This window comes from Dromiciops gliroides, chromosome 1, assembly GCF_019393635.1.
Source record: "Dromiciops gliroides isolate mDroGli1 chromosome 1, mDroGli1.pri, whole genome shotgun sequence".
Lineage (NCBI taxonomy): Eukaryota > Metazoa > Chordata > Mammalia > Microbiotheria > Microbiotheriidae > Dromiciops > Dromiciops gliroides.
In genome coordinates, this window is record NC_057861.1 from 201,105,966 (window position 1) to 201,116,647 (window position 10,682).

Below are 10,682 nucleotides of genomic sequence, written 5' to 3' on the forward strand. Positions count from 1 at the left end.
TCTTTCAAGGCAAAGTGCCTAGATAAAAGTCACTTTCCTTCATGCTAAGCAGAATGAAACTGAAATGTGGAAAGAGATGATAGTAAAAACAGAATGAAAGTAATCATCATTCTTGAATTCTCAATCAGTTTTGTACTCTCACTTCTGTGACCTTTTTACATCCTTTCATCTTCTTCAATTTATCTGTCAATAAAATGGAATCTGAGAAAGTTCATCTGATGCATATAGCAACCAGGAAAATAATATGTTAGCTATGGACACTGTATTGATATTTTCAGCACCTCTCAAACAAAAGAGATGGAGGAATCACCCCAAGGAACTTTGTAAGTGTTTGCAAATATGAATAACAGAATGTAATCTTAAATTTTATCCTAAATCAAAGGCTGTATCTTCATAGTTTGTCATGGTTGACATTCAAGACTTAAATGCCCATTATATGCAAGGCATTATTTCTTAGGTACTGAGGTTACAAAGAAAAAAGAAAACTGTCTATTGTTAGAGGAGGACGGTTATATTCTATGGGAGTGGGGGTGGGAGACAGTACAAGCTACAACATATACAAGTACAGATAATACAGGTACAGATATGTATAACCATTTGCATGCGCATACACATGCACACACACATGCACACGCACATAAACATAATCATGGGGAGAGAGAGAGAGAGAGAGAGAGAGAGAGAGAGAGAGAGAGAGAGAGAGAGAGCATGCTTCCTTACCTGGAAACCCTACACAAGTAAAATCTTAGATATGGATTAGGTCTGAGTCCCAAAATTCTGTCCCACTCCCAGATTTTTTTTTCTCATTTTAACTATAAGGAAGTCCATTTAAATAATGATCCACAGCTGCTTCCTGGTTAGAAACAGTTCTAATTATGTACTGTGTTTTGTACTATATTAATTTTCCACTTATAAGCTTTTCTTAAAGCCAAATCTTAAACTCATCACTCCCTCATTTTATCTCACCATGTTGCTTACATTTCCCCATCAAAATTGTGCTTCCTCTCCTCGTATCCCCTTTGTATGACAGGTGGGATTTTGCCTTGTCTTGATAAGAACCAGGCTTCTAAACACTTCCTGGTCATCTCCAAATCATGCTACCACAACTCATTTTTATGTCCCCTTTATTTGTTGTGTTCCCCTATTACAATATAAGCTCTACCAGATGATTTCAGAAAGGCCTGGAAAGACTTGTATGAACTGATGTATAGTGAAGTGAGCAGATCCAAGAGAATATTGTGCACAGAGACAGCAATATTGTTTGGTGAAGAACTGTTAAAAAACTAACTATTCTCAACAATACAGTGATCCAAGACAATCCCAAAGCACTATTGATGAAACATACTATCCACCTCTAAAGAAAGAACCAATATTAATGGAACACAGACTGAAGCATGCAATTTTTCACTTTCTTTCACTTTTTTCTTTTATTCAAGTTTTCTTATACAAAGTGACTAATATGGTAATGTTTTCCATAATCATACATGTATAACCTACATCTGATTGCTTAACACTTCAGGGAGAGGGGAGGGGAGGGAGGGAAGGAGGGATAAAAATCAGAACTCAAAACTATAAATAAAAATGTTTATTACTTTTAAAAAAATGTTCTATGTACCACTAAAGAAAGTAAGCTCCTCGAAGGCAAGGATTGTTTGGTATTTGGCTTTATATTCCCAGGGCCTAGCATAAGGCTTTACCTATAACTCTTTGCTTAACTGAGTTGAAATGGACTTTTCCAATCTGCATTAATACAAAAAAACAGCTTTGAATAGTAAAAAAATAAAACAGAATATAGGCTCTTGAAGGCAGAAACTAACTTGATTGCTTATATTTATGTCCTCAGTGCTTAGCACATGCTTTCTCTCTTTGTTTCTCTCTCTGTCTCTCTCTTTCTCTCTCTATCCCCCTCTCTCCCTCTTTCCCTCTCCACCTATGTCTGTGAACCTGAAAACTTGGATAGAAATTATTAATATGGGTAAAGAAGACTAGAGATGGACAAACTTTCTATGTATTTATGCTCATTACTGCCATCTGACATCATGAGACTTAGAACTACTGACTACATCTGTTACAGTACAGTAACAAACCAGTTAAGAGAAACTCTCACGGAGTAACAGGAGGAAAAGAAACAGTCATATTAAGCACCACCCACCATATGATCAGTAGTCTTCAAAGCTGTCAGTGAGGAGGACTAGGAAGCTGTGTAAATATGCCCCATTGAGGCTCTTCTCATGTCTTCCAGGGTAGTTGTCCTTACCTTTGCTCACTGTTACCCAAACCAGCTAGAAAATAAAAGCCAGTGGCAGGTGGATTTTATGAGAGTTTTTTCTTATGTACCATGGAAAAGTCTATACCTGAGAAAGTGAGCAGCTTACTAATAAGACCTCCTTGAAAGTTAAGGAAAAAAAATAATAGTAGAATCAGTTTCCTGTTGGGCAATTAAAGCTATTTAGGAGAGACAGGATATTTTGGTGGAGAGAGAAATAGACTAGAAGTCAACAAACCAAAGTTTTAGTCTTGGCTTTGTCATTAACAAGTTAATTTTGTGCAAGACCTAAACTCTTTGAACATCATTTTCTACATTTGTCAAAGAAGAGGATTGAACCAGACAGTCTCTAAGAGCCCTTCTAGGGCTTCCATTCTTTGATCCAAACAGGTTCATTTCAGGCATCATTAACCTCACTTTTTTTTTTTTCAGGCAATGGGGGTTAAGTGACTTGCCCAGGGTCACACAGATAGTAAGTGTCAAGTGTCTGAGGCCGGATCTGAACTCAGGGACTCCTGAATCCAGGGCCGGTGCTTTAACCACTGCGCCATCTAGCTGCCCCCTCACTTTTGTTTTTAAAAGCATACTCTAAGGATTCAGCTACACTAAGGCTGCACAATTGTTTTAAAAATTAACATGTTTTTAAAAAATCAAATAAAATCTCTGGACTCCACTGCTAAATGCATTACCTATTTGTGCTGGGATTAAGGCTGCTTGTATGTCATGCAGTTCCAACTCTTTTAGTAAAGAGAATGGCTGTCCATTTATCCCTTATGATGTCTAATACATTTCCCACCTTTCTGAATGCCTAATTTCAGAATTTTCTTACACTTAGAAGAGAATTTACATAGCCATTTTTGGATTTCACATAGCTATATCTTGCATCTTATACCTAAGCTACTCATAGGACAGATTCCTTAGAGTCCAAAGTGATTGAGATCACTGATTCAACCATTCTCATATGTAGAAGGCATCATTAAAAATTGGTTTATTTAATCTTGAACTTATTAGGCTGTTCTAAGTAGTCAGCACTCTCAAAAAACAAACAAAAAATTAAATTTTTTGTCTGAACAAAGCATTTGATTTTTAAGTTTGTTGTTCATTGAGCCTCATTATGTGAGAAATGTAATACATGAGGAAGCTAGATGATTTTTATGAGAGGTAACAATAGAATACTACAAGAACTCTAAAAGTAGAGACAGTCTTTTGCATTTGTGATAAGTCTGTAGGGAGTTCTGTCATAGGATCATATGTTTAAAGCTATTTGTTAAGGGGTTAAATCTTAGAGATCATTCTACTATAAAACTATAATATCAGAGATGAGAAACTATGTCCAATAAGGATAACTGGAGTGCCTGAGGTCACATAAATGTAAGTGGCAGAGCAGGGATTTTAATGTGGGACCTCTGAATAGAAATCCAGTATTATTGGAACCAAGGAACACCCCTTTATGAACATTCCTTTTTATGAGCTAGATGTATTCCTCCAAATAAAATTCTACAGATATAAATTCTATAAGTACAAATATATTCTTTTAAAAAGAAAAAACATTTTCCACATATGATAATCCTATAAAAATCTTTTATTGATAGTGGCCACACATTACTTGATTTGTTCTGTATCAGACAGAATCTGTCTGATTCTTGTTTACTGTTTCTTTTTTAAAATTTTAATTGGTCAAACCTGTACACTGTTTAGCACAAAGCTAAAATAAAAATTGATTAATACTGCTGACTAGCTCCCTTCCCATCCCAATTGGTAGAAATGGCTTTATGAGTGGCATAAAGGTCACAGTTTATTTTCTATGACAAAGAATTGTACCAGAACTGGTTAAATTTCCAATTAATTTGTCATTTTTCTGAAGCTCTCATGAAAGATTAATGTTCAAATAGGAATCTCTGAATATGTTAGATTGAAACTATTACTTTAACCCTGTGCCTGTCAAAGCTGTTGTATTTTGCATGCTATGATTTATCAGTTTGATGATGAATAGCAAAGAGGGAAGAATCAGAAAGGGAAAGAATTTGTGTGTGTGTGTGTGTGTGTGTGTGTGTGTGTGTGTGTGTGTTGGCTGAGTCTGACATGGAAACCAAAGAGTGACAAGAAGATTCTGAAACAGCATTCAGAAATTCAGGCTCAGGTAGTCATCGGGAGAGGAAGGTTTGGGGTATTTAGGGATAAAGGTGACTTGATGTTCCAGATATGTGAATAAACTTTTCTTAAGAATCATCCTTTCTGTTTTGTTATTCTATTCCCTGTTCTTTGTTATCACATATTCTTCTAGTAGTGGTAAATGTGCCAGTTTTGAACATATTCTCAAATGTTCAATAAATTATGTGATAATTTCTAAAGTACATACATGGTAATAAAATAAAAAGTCACTTCCATTCAATCAAAAAATATTCAATGAGACTTAAAGCAAAGACAATGTGGCTAGAAAGACAAAATTTTAAAAAATAGACTCTGCCCTCAAGGAACTTACATTCTACTTGGGAGGAGAGACAAATATAAAAATATAACATTAGGCAAATAAATAGAATGCAATTTGAGGACAAGGAAAACCCTAACAATTAGAGGGAATCAGAAAAAAAAAAAGCTTCTTATAGGCGGTAGTATGTGCCAATCCTTGAGGGAAGCTAATTAAAGATTGTAAGAGTAGATGGTGCCTCTTGGCCTCTGTTCTCTGTTCTCTGAACCCTGCGGATGAAACCCCATCCAGAAACTCAACATATCTATTCTCAAGATAAAAGCAAGAGAGATCTTTAACTCTTGTGGAAACCCCACTGTTGAAGTTGATCTCTACATTCCAAAAGGTCTCTTCCAAGATGCTGTGCCCAGTGGTGCTTCTACTGGCATCCATAAAGCCTTAGAGCTCTGAGACAATGGTAAGAACCAATACATGGGGAAAGGTGTCTCACAAATGGTTGAGCACATAAATAAAAGCTATTGCCCCAACCCTGGTTAGCAAGAAATTGACTATCGTGGAGCAGGAGAAGATTGACAACTTGATGATTGAGAGGGACGGCACCAAGAATAAATCTAAATTTAGTACAAATGCCATTTTAGGAGTGATTCTGCCTGTTTGTAAGGCTGGAGCTGCTGAGAAAGGTGTCTCCCGCTTCTGGAATATTGTTGGCCTTGCAAGCAATGATGAAGTTGTCCTGGCAGTTCCAGCCTTCAACATGATCAGTGGGGTCTCCCATGCTGGTAACAAGCTCGCCGTGCATGAGTTCATGATCTTCCATGTTGGTGCAGCAAACCTCAAGGAGGCCATGCACATTGGAGTTCAGGTCTACCACAGCCTGAAGAGTGTCATTAAGCAGAAATATAGACAGGATGCCATCAATGTAGGGGATGAGGATGGTTTTGCTCTTAACATCCTGGAGAATAAGGAAGCTCTGGAGCTGCTAAAGAATGCTATTGGTTAGGCCAGCTATACTGATATGGTTGTAATTGACATGGATGTGGCTGCCTCAGAATTCTTCCAATCTGGGAAATATGACTTGTACTTCTAGTCACCTGTTGATGCCAGCAGATACACCTCCCCTTCTGAGCTTGGTGACCTCTATAAGAGCTTCATCAAGGACTATCCAGTGGTATCTATTGAAGATCCCTTTGATCAGGAAGAATTTCATTGCTCTTGCTGGCATTCAGGAGGTAGGGGATGATCTTACTGTGACCAATCCCAAGCACATTGAAAAGGCTGTGACTGAGAAAGCCTGCAACTGCCTCCTACTCAAAGTGAACCAGATTGGCTCCATGACTGAATCTCTCAAGGCGTGCAAACTGGCCAAGTCCAATGGGTAGGGAGTAATGGTTTCTCATTGTTCTGGGGAGACTGAAGATGCCTTCATTGCAGACCTGGTGGTGAGTCTCTGCACTGAGCAGATCAAGACTGGTGCCCCATGCTGATCTGAGCATCTGGCCAAGTATAACCAGCTTCTCAGAATTGAGGAAGAGCTGGGCAGCAAAGCTAAATTTGCTGGAAGGAACTTCAGAAACTCCCAGGCCAAGTAAACTGGCCAGAAATCCTCAGAGCCTGCAGGCATAAGTCTCCTCCATAGAAGTCCGCTACTGTCCTAAGAATGGGAAGCTTCGAGTATTAGAACAGTTTTGTTTGGGGGCAGGGTCCTTTGCTGTAAAACTCTCTCCCCTCCACCTTTCTATGATGTTCTCACTGCTTCATTAGAACTGTCTCTGTTGGAAATACCCTATCATCTTGTGACTGTCTCCAATGATCTGTTCCCACCCCCACCCCCTGTGTTGATGTGTGGAGCCTTATACTTGTGATGTAGCCCTGATGAGACCACAGGCCAGATCCTTAGTGGCTTCTATGTGCAGAATAAAAGTATTCAGTAACTCACTGGACAGAAAAAAATAAGAGTAGATGGTGAAAAGGGAGTTTTTTTCCATTTTGGGGAGAGCCTAATCAAAGTCAAAGAGATAGTAGATGAGATGTCAACTTTTGGTCATAACAAGTAATCTAGTTTGGGCTACAAGTAGGGTTGTTTCTCAGTTTTTTAAGAGGACCAATGATATTGACATCACAGGGTGATGTCCTGACTCATAAACGAATTGGATTTAAGTGAAGCAGAGTTGCACAAAGTCATCAGCCTCACTCTCTCTTCCAGAGTCATTGAAGTCCAGTCAGCTGCCTTCATGGCCATTGGAAAAACTTATTCTCATCTACCTATTCTTCCGGGAAAAGTTTTCAAATGCTTGGGGTAGCCAGTTCTTTAACTTACCAAAGGGCTTGGGACCCATCAGTTATCTTCAACCTGGGTTAGCCAGTCTGCCAAGATGGCTTAGCAGGGTCTGGCTGCTGCACACGCTATAGCGTCTTGGAGTCACAGGTAAGAGTTGAATGCCAGGTAAACACCAAAGCTGGATAAATGACTCTGAAAAGGGTTTGGCAAACTGTAACACCAGAAATACTAGTCCTCTTGAAATACCCCATATACCAGAATTACATCTACTATAGACAGTGTATAAAGGTAAATGAGAAATGAGGGCTAGAAAAGTAATCTGGACTTAGATTGTGAAAGATTTTAAATGGCAAGCTGATGATTTTGCATTTTTTTCTTAGAGGGAATAGAACACTAATGAAGATTTCTCAGTATGGGAACAACATGGTGAGAACTGAGTCTTTAGGAAAATTATTTCGGAAGTTGTATGATGATGTTTCAGAAAGGGTAGAGACCTAGAAACAAGGGGTCCAATTAGAAGATGATAGTTCAGGTGAGAGGTGATGAGAGCTCAAATTGTGGTCTGAGACTGGCCATGAGATTAGAGAAAAGGGGCCAAATGTGGAGAGATGTGGTAGAGGCATAACTTCTAAAATGAAACAATGCATAAGGGAAATTAGGAAGAGAAAAGATTTAAGGATGACCTGGGATATAGGAACAATTGTTATACTGCAATCGGAAACAGGGAAGTTTAGAAGAAGGATGACTTTAGAAAGGAAGATAATGATTTATGTTTTTCATATGTTTAGTTTGGAGTGACAACAGGATGTCCAGGTGGAGATGTAGGTAGCTGATGATGGAAACCCGGAGATCAAGAGAGAGATTAGTTTTACCTCTTACTAGTTGTGTGACCATGGGAAAGTCATTTTAACCTCTCCTGTCCCTAGATACTGGCTGCTGCTGCTGTGGCATAGCAGGTAATGTGGGAGGTGATTTAGGTTATCCAGAAAATTTAAAAAAATATTTTAGCCAGCTTCCCCCCAAAACTGGGGTTTAGATTAGAACCCACATTTAGATTTTTAAACAACACAATTCAAAATAGAAATCTTCAGTTACTTCTTTATATCAGTTCTGGGTGAGATGGCAGGTAAGGGGCTGAAAGAAACTGGAATAGGTGGAAAATAGCCTGGCCTTACTGTAGGCCCCATTATTGTGGCATAGTATAGGTTAGGCTGATAATTATGTGCTACATTATTTCCAAGAAACAGCAAGAATAATTCAGTCATTTTTGCCTTTTTAGTGAGATATTCCATAAACTTTTGAATCTGCTGAAATTTTGATGTTGGCCTCCCATCAAATACAATTTCCCCAAATAATAAAAAAAGGACTCAACTACCTTATTAGAGCTACTGTTATAAATCCAGTCAGTTTGCGTGTGATACAGTGATTAACTAGCTCACAATACCTGCATAGATCTCCAGTGATTGCCATAGTCTGCAAGGTAAGCCTATTGCTCATAACTACTGAGCAGTTATCCCCATACATCACCACGTGCGGCCATCAATCCTTTCGAAGGTTAAAAAGGATATTTTTCAAAACCTGGCATGTCTGCCTTTGAGAGCATCTCTCAAAAAGGCAGCATTTCATTAGGTAGCTGGGTTACTGAGCTTAAGGTTTTTACAGGGAAACACAATAGTCATTTTAAAGGTCATGGAGACTGCCTGTTATCTTCCCCCTCACCTTAAAAACAACAACATATCCTGTGTAAATATAGAAGCCATTTTGTCTCCTTCGTTTTAATTTCCCGAGTTTTCATAAATAAGAGTCTATGTTTGATCCAGTTCTACCACAAGGTTTAGATCCCCCCTTTCTTCATCTGAGAGTTAATTCTCTATGTGGAATGGACAGGAAAAGTCTTCATTTGCTTAACTGCCTCATGATTATTTCTGGTCATATTAACATTACCAAATATGGTACGTCATCTCTTGCAAATTTTTTCCCATGTCAAGAAAAAAATGTTTAATGGCAACTAGGGGGAATACTTCTTTGGATTACTCTTTCCAAGAGGAATTGAAGGGTCCTAGGGTCCCCACACTAAATAGTCTTGTTTTCAATAAGTAGGAATATTAAGTTAAGAAAACACTTAGGATGAATGTTAGCTTTGCTGATATTATAAGTAGATGTTTGTTTATGGGTTAAGATTTGATCCAGGCCAAGAAGTTAGCTCCCATTAGAGCATCTTCCCCACTGTGACTAATAATAATACTAAGGATACCCTGAACTATAGAGTCTAATTGGATAAATCCACTAATTATACATCCTTAGGCTAATGAGATAATTGTTAACACTTATATATTGTTTTGAGAGGCAATCTAGCATAGGAGATAGACAGCTGTTTTGAGAGACAGGAGTATCTGGGTTCAAATCCTTCCTCTAAGACACTATTGGGGCAGTGGATAGAGCACCGCCCCTGGAGTCAGGAGTACCTGAGTTCAAATCTGGCCTCAGACACTTGACACTTATTAGCTGTATGACCCTGGGCAAATCACTTAATCCCAATTGCCTCAGCAAAAAAAACCACCAAAAAAACAAAAAAACCCCAAAACCCCCCAAAACACAAAAACACAACCAAACAAAAAAACACACTATAGACTCTGGGACCGAGGTTGGGGAGAGAGGGAGTATAATAGTCTTTACCTACCTAACCTCAGACAACTCTTTAAAATAAAGTTGCAGAACGATTTCTGATTTTTATTAATAGAGAAAGATGGCTGACAGGATGTTCCTTATACCAATGCAATTATAGAGCAAGACCAAATATACACATACACTTATATACATGTAGATATACACATACATGTAAATATATACATATATATAAATGCCTATATTTATTATGTTTATCACTTTATAGTCTACATTTGCTTTTTGGTTTTAAGTCAGTGAATTGTTTCTCTCTAAACTCCTGGGTTTTCTTGAGTCTTACCTATTGACAAAGGGAACATTTGAGTTGAACATCCAGACTTTATTCCTTGAACTCTTATATTGCCTTGTCCACAGACTAAAAGGGGGTGTTGGGTGATTATGGTGGGAGGAACTGTAGATACCAATCCCATGCTGTGGTTGTTTAATGAATTTGATTTTAGTCCTTTACTTTGTATTATGAGTAGATAAGTATGCAGTTAATCTAAGTTTTTGTAATTGGCAGTGAAAGGAAGGTAAAACTATTTCACTTTTCCTGGTCTGTACTGATATCCTGAACTATAGACTTTAATTGGATAAATCCACCAATGATACAACCTTGAGTACTACTTTCCACAAAAGTGGTATATCTAGGGAATAGAAGTTGCCAGCTTTCTGAGAACCTTTGAGAACATAGTATTAAACCCAGAGCTCACTCTGGAGTTGGTTGTGGAGTATAGCCATCAGGATGAGTGTGGGACCAATAGCAATGAACTGTCTTCTTTGGATATGTTAAATCAGCTATGAAGAATTGACCCAAGTGGTTAAGTAAGCATTAATTTATTGATGGGGGGGGTCCAGCTAAGCCACAAAGAGGAATAGAACAGGTAAAGCTGTTTCTTGAATAATTATCTTGCCATCTTCAATGTTCAGAGTTGGGATAAGTATTTAAAGAAAAGGGAGAGTGATTGCTGTTACTAAGGTAGATGTGTACATGTAAGACTTATCCTGTTGCTTTGGGGAAGATTTAGATCAGCAATGAGGGAGGA

General features: G+C 38.2%; 1 pseudogene; it reads left to right on the forward strand.

The window, feature by feature from the left end:
- The first annotated feature begins 1,991 nt into the window (after positions 1-1,991).
- LOC122747008 lies at positions 1,992-6,283 on the forward strand (annotated as a pseudogene).
- Positions 6,284-10,682: the final 4,399 nt, after the last annotated feature.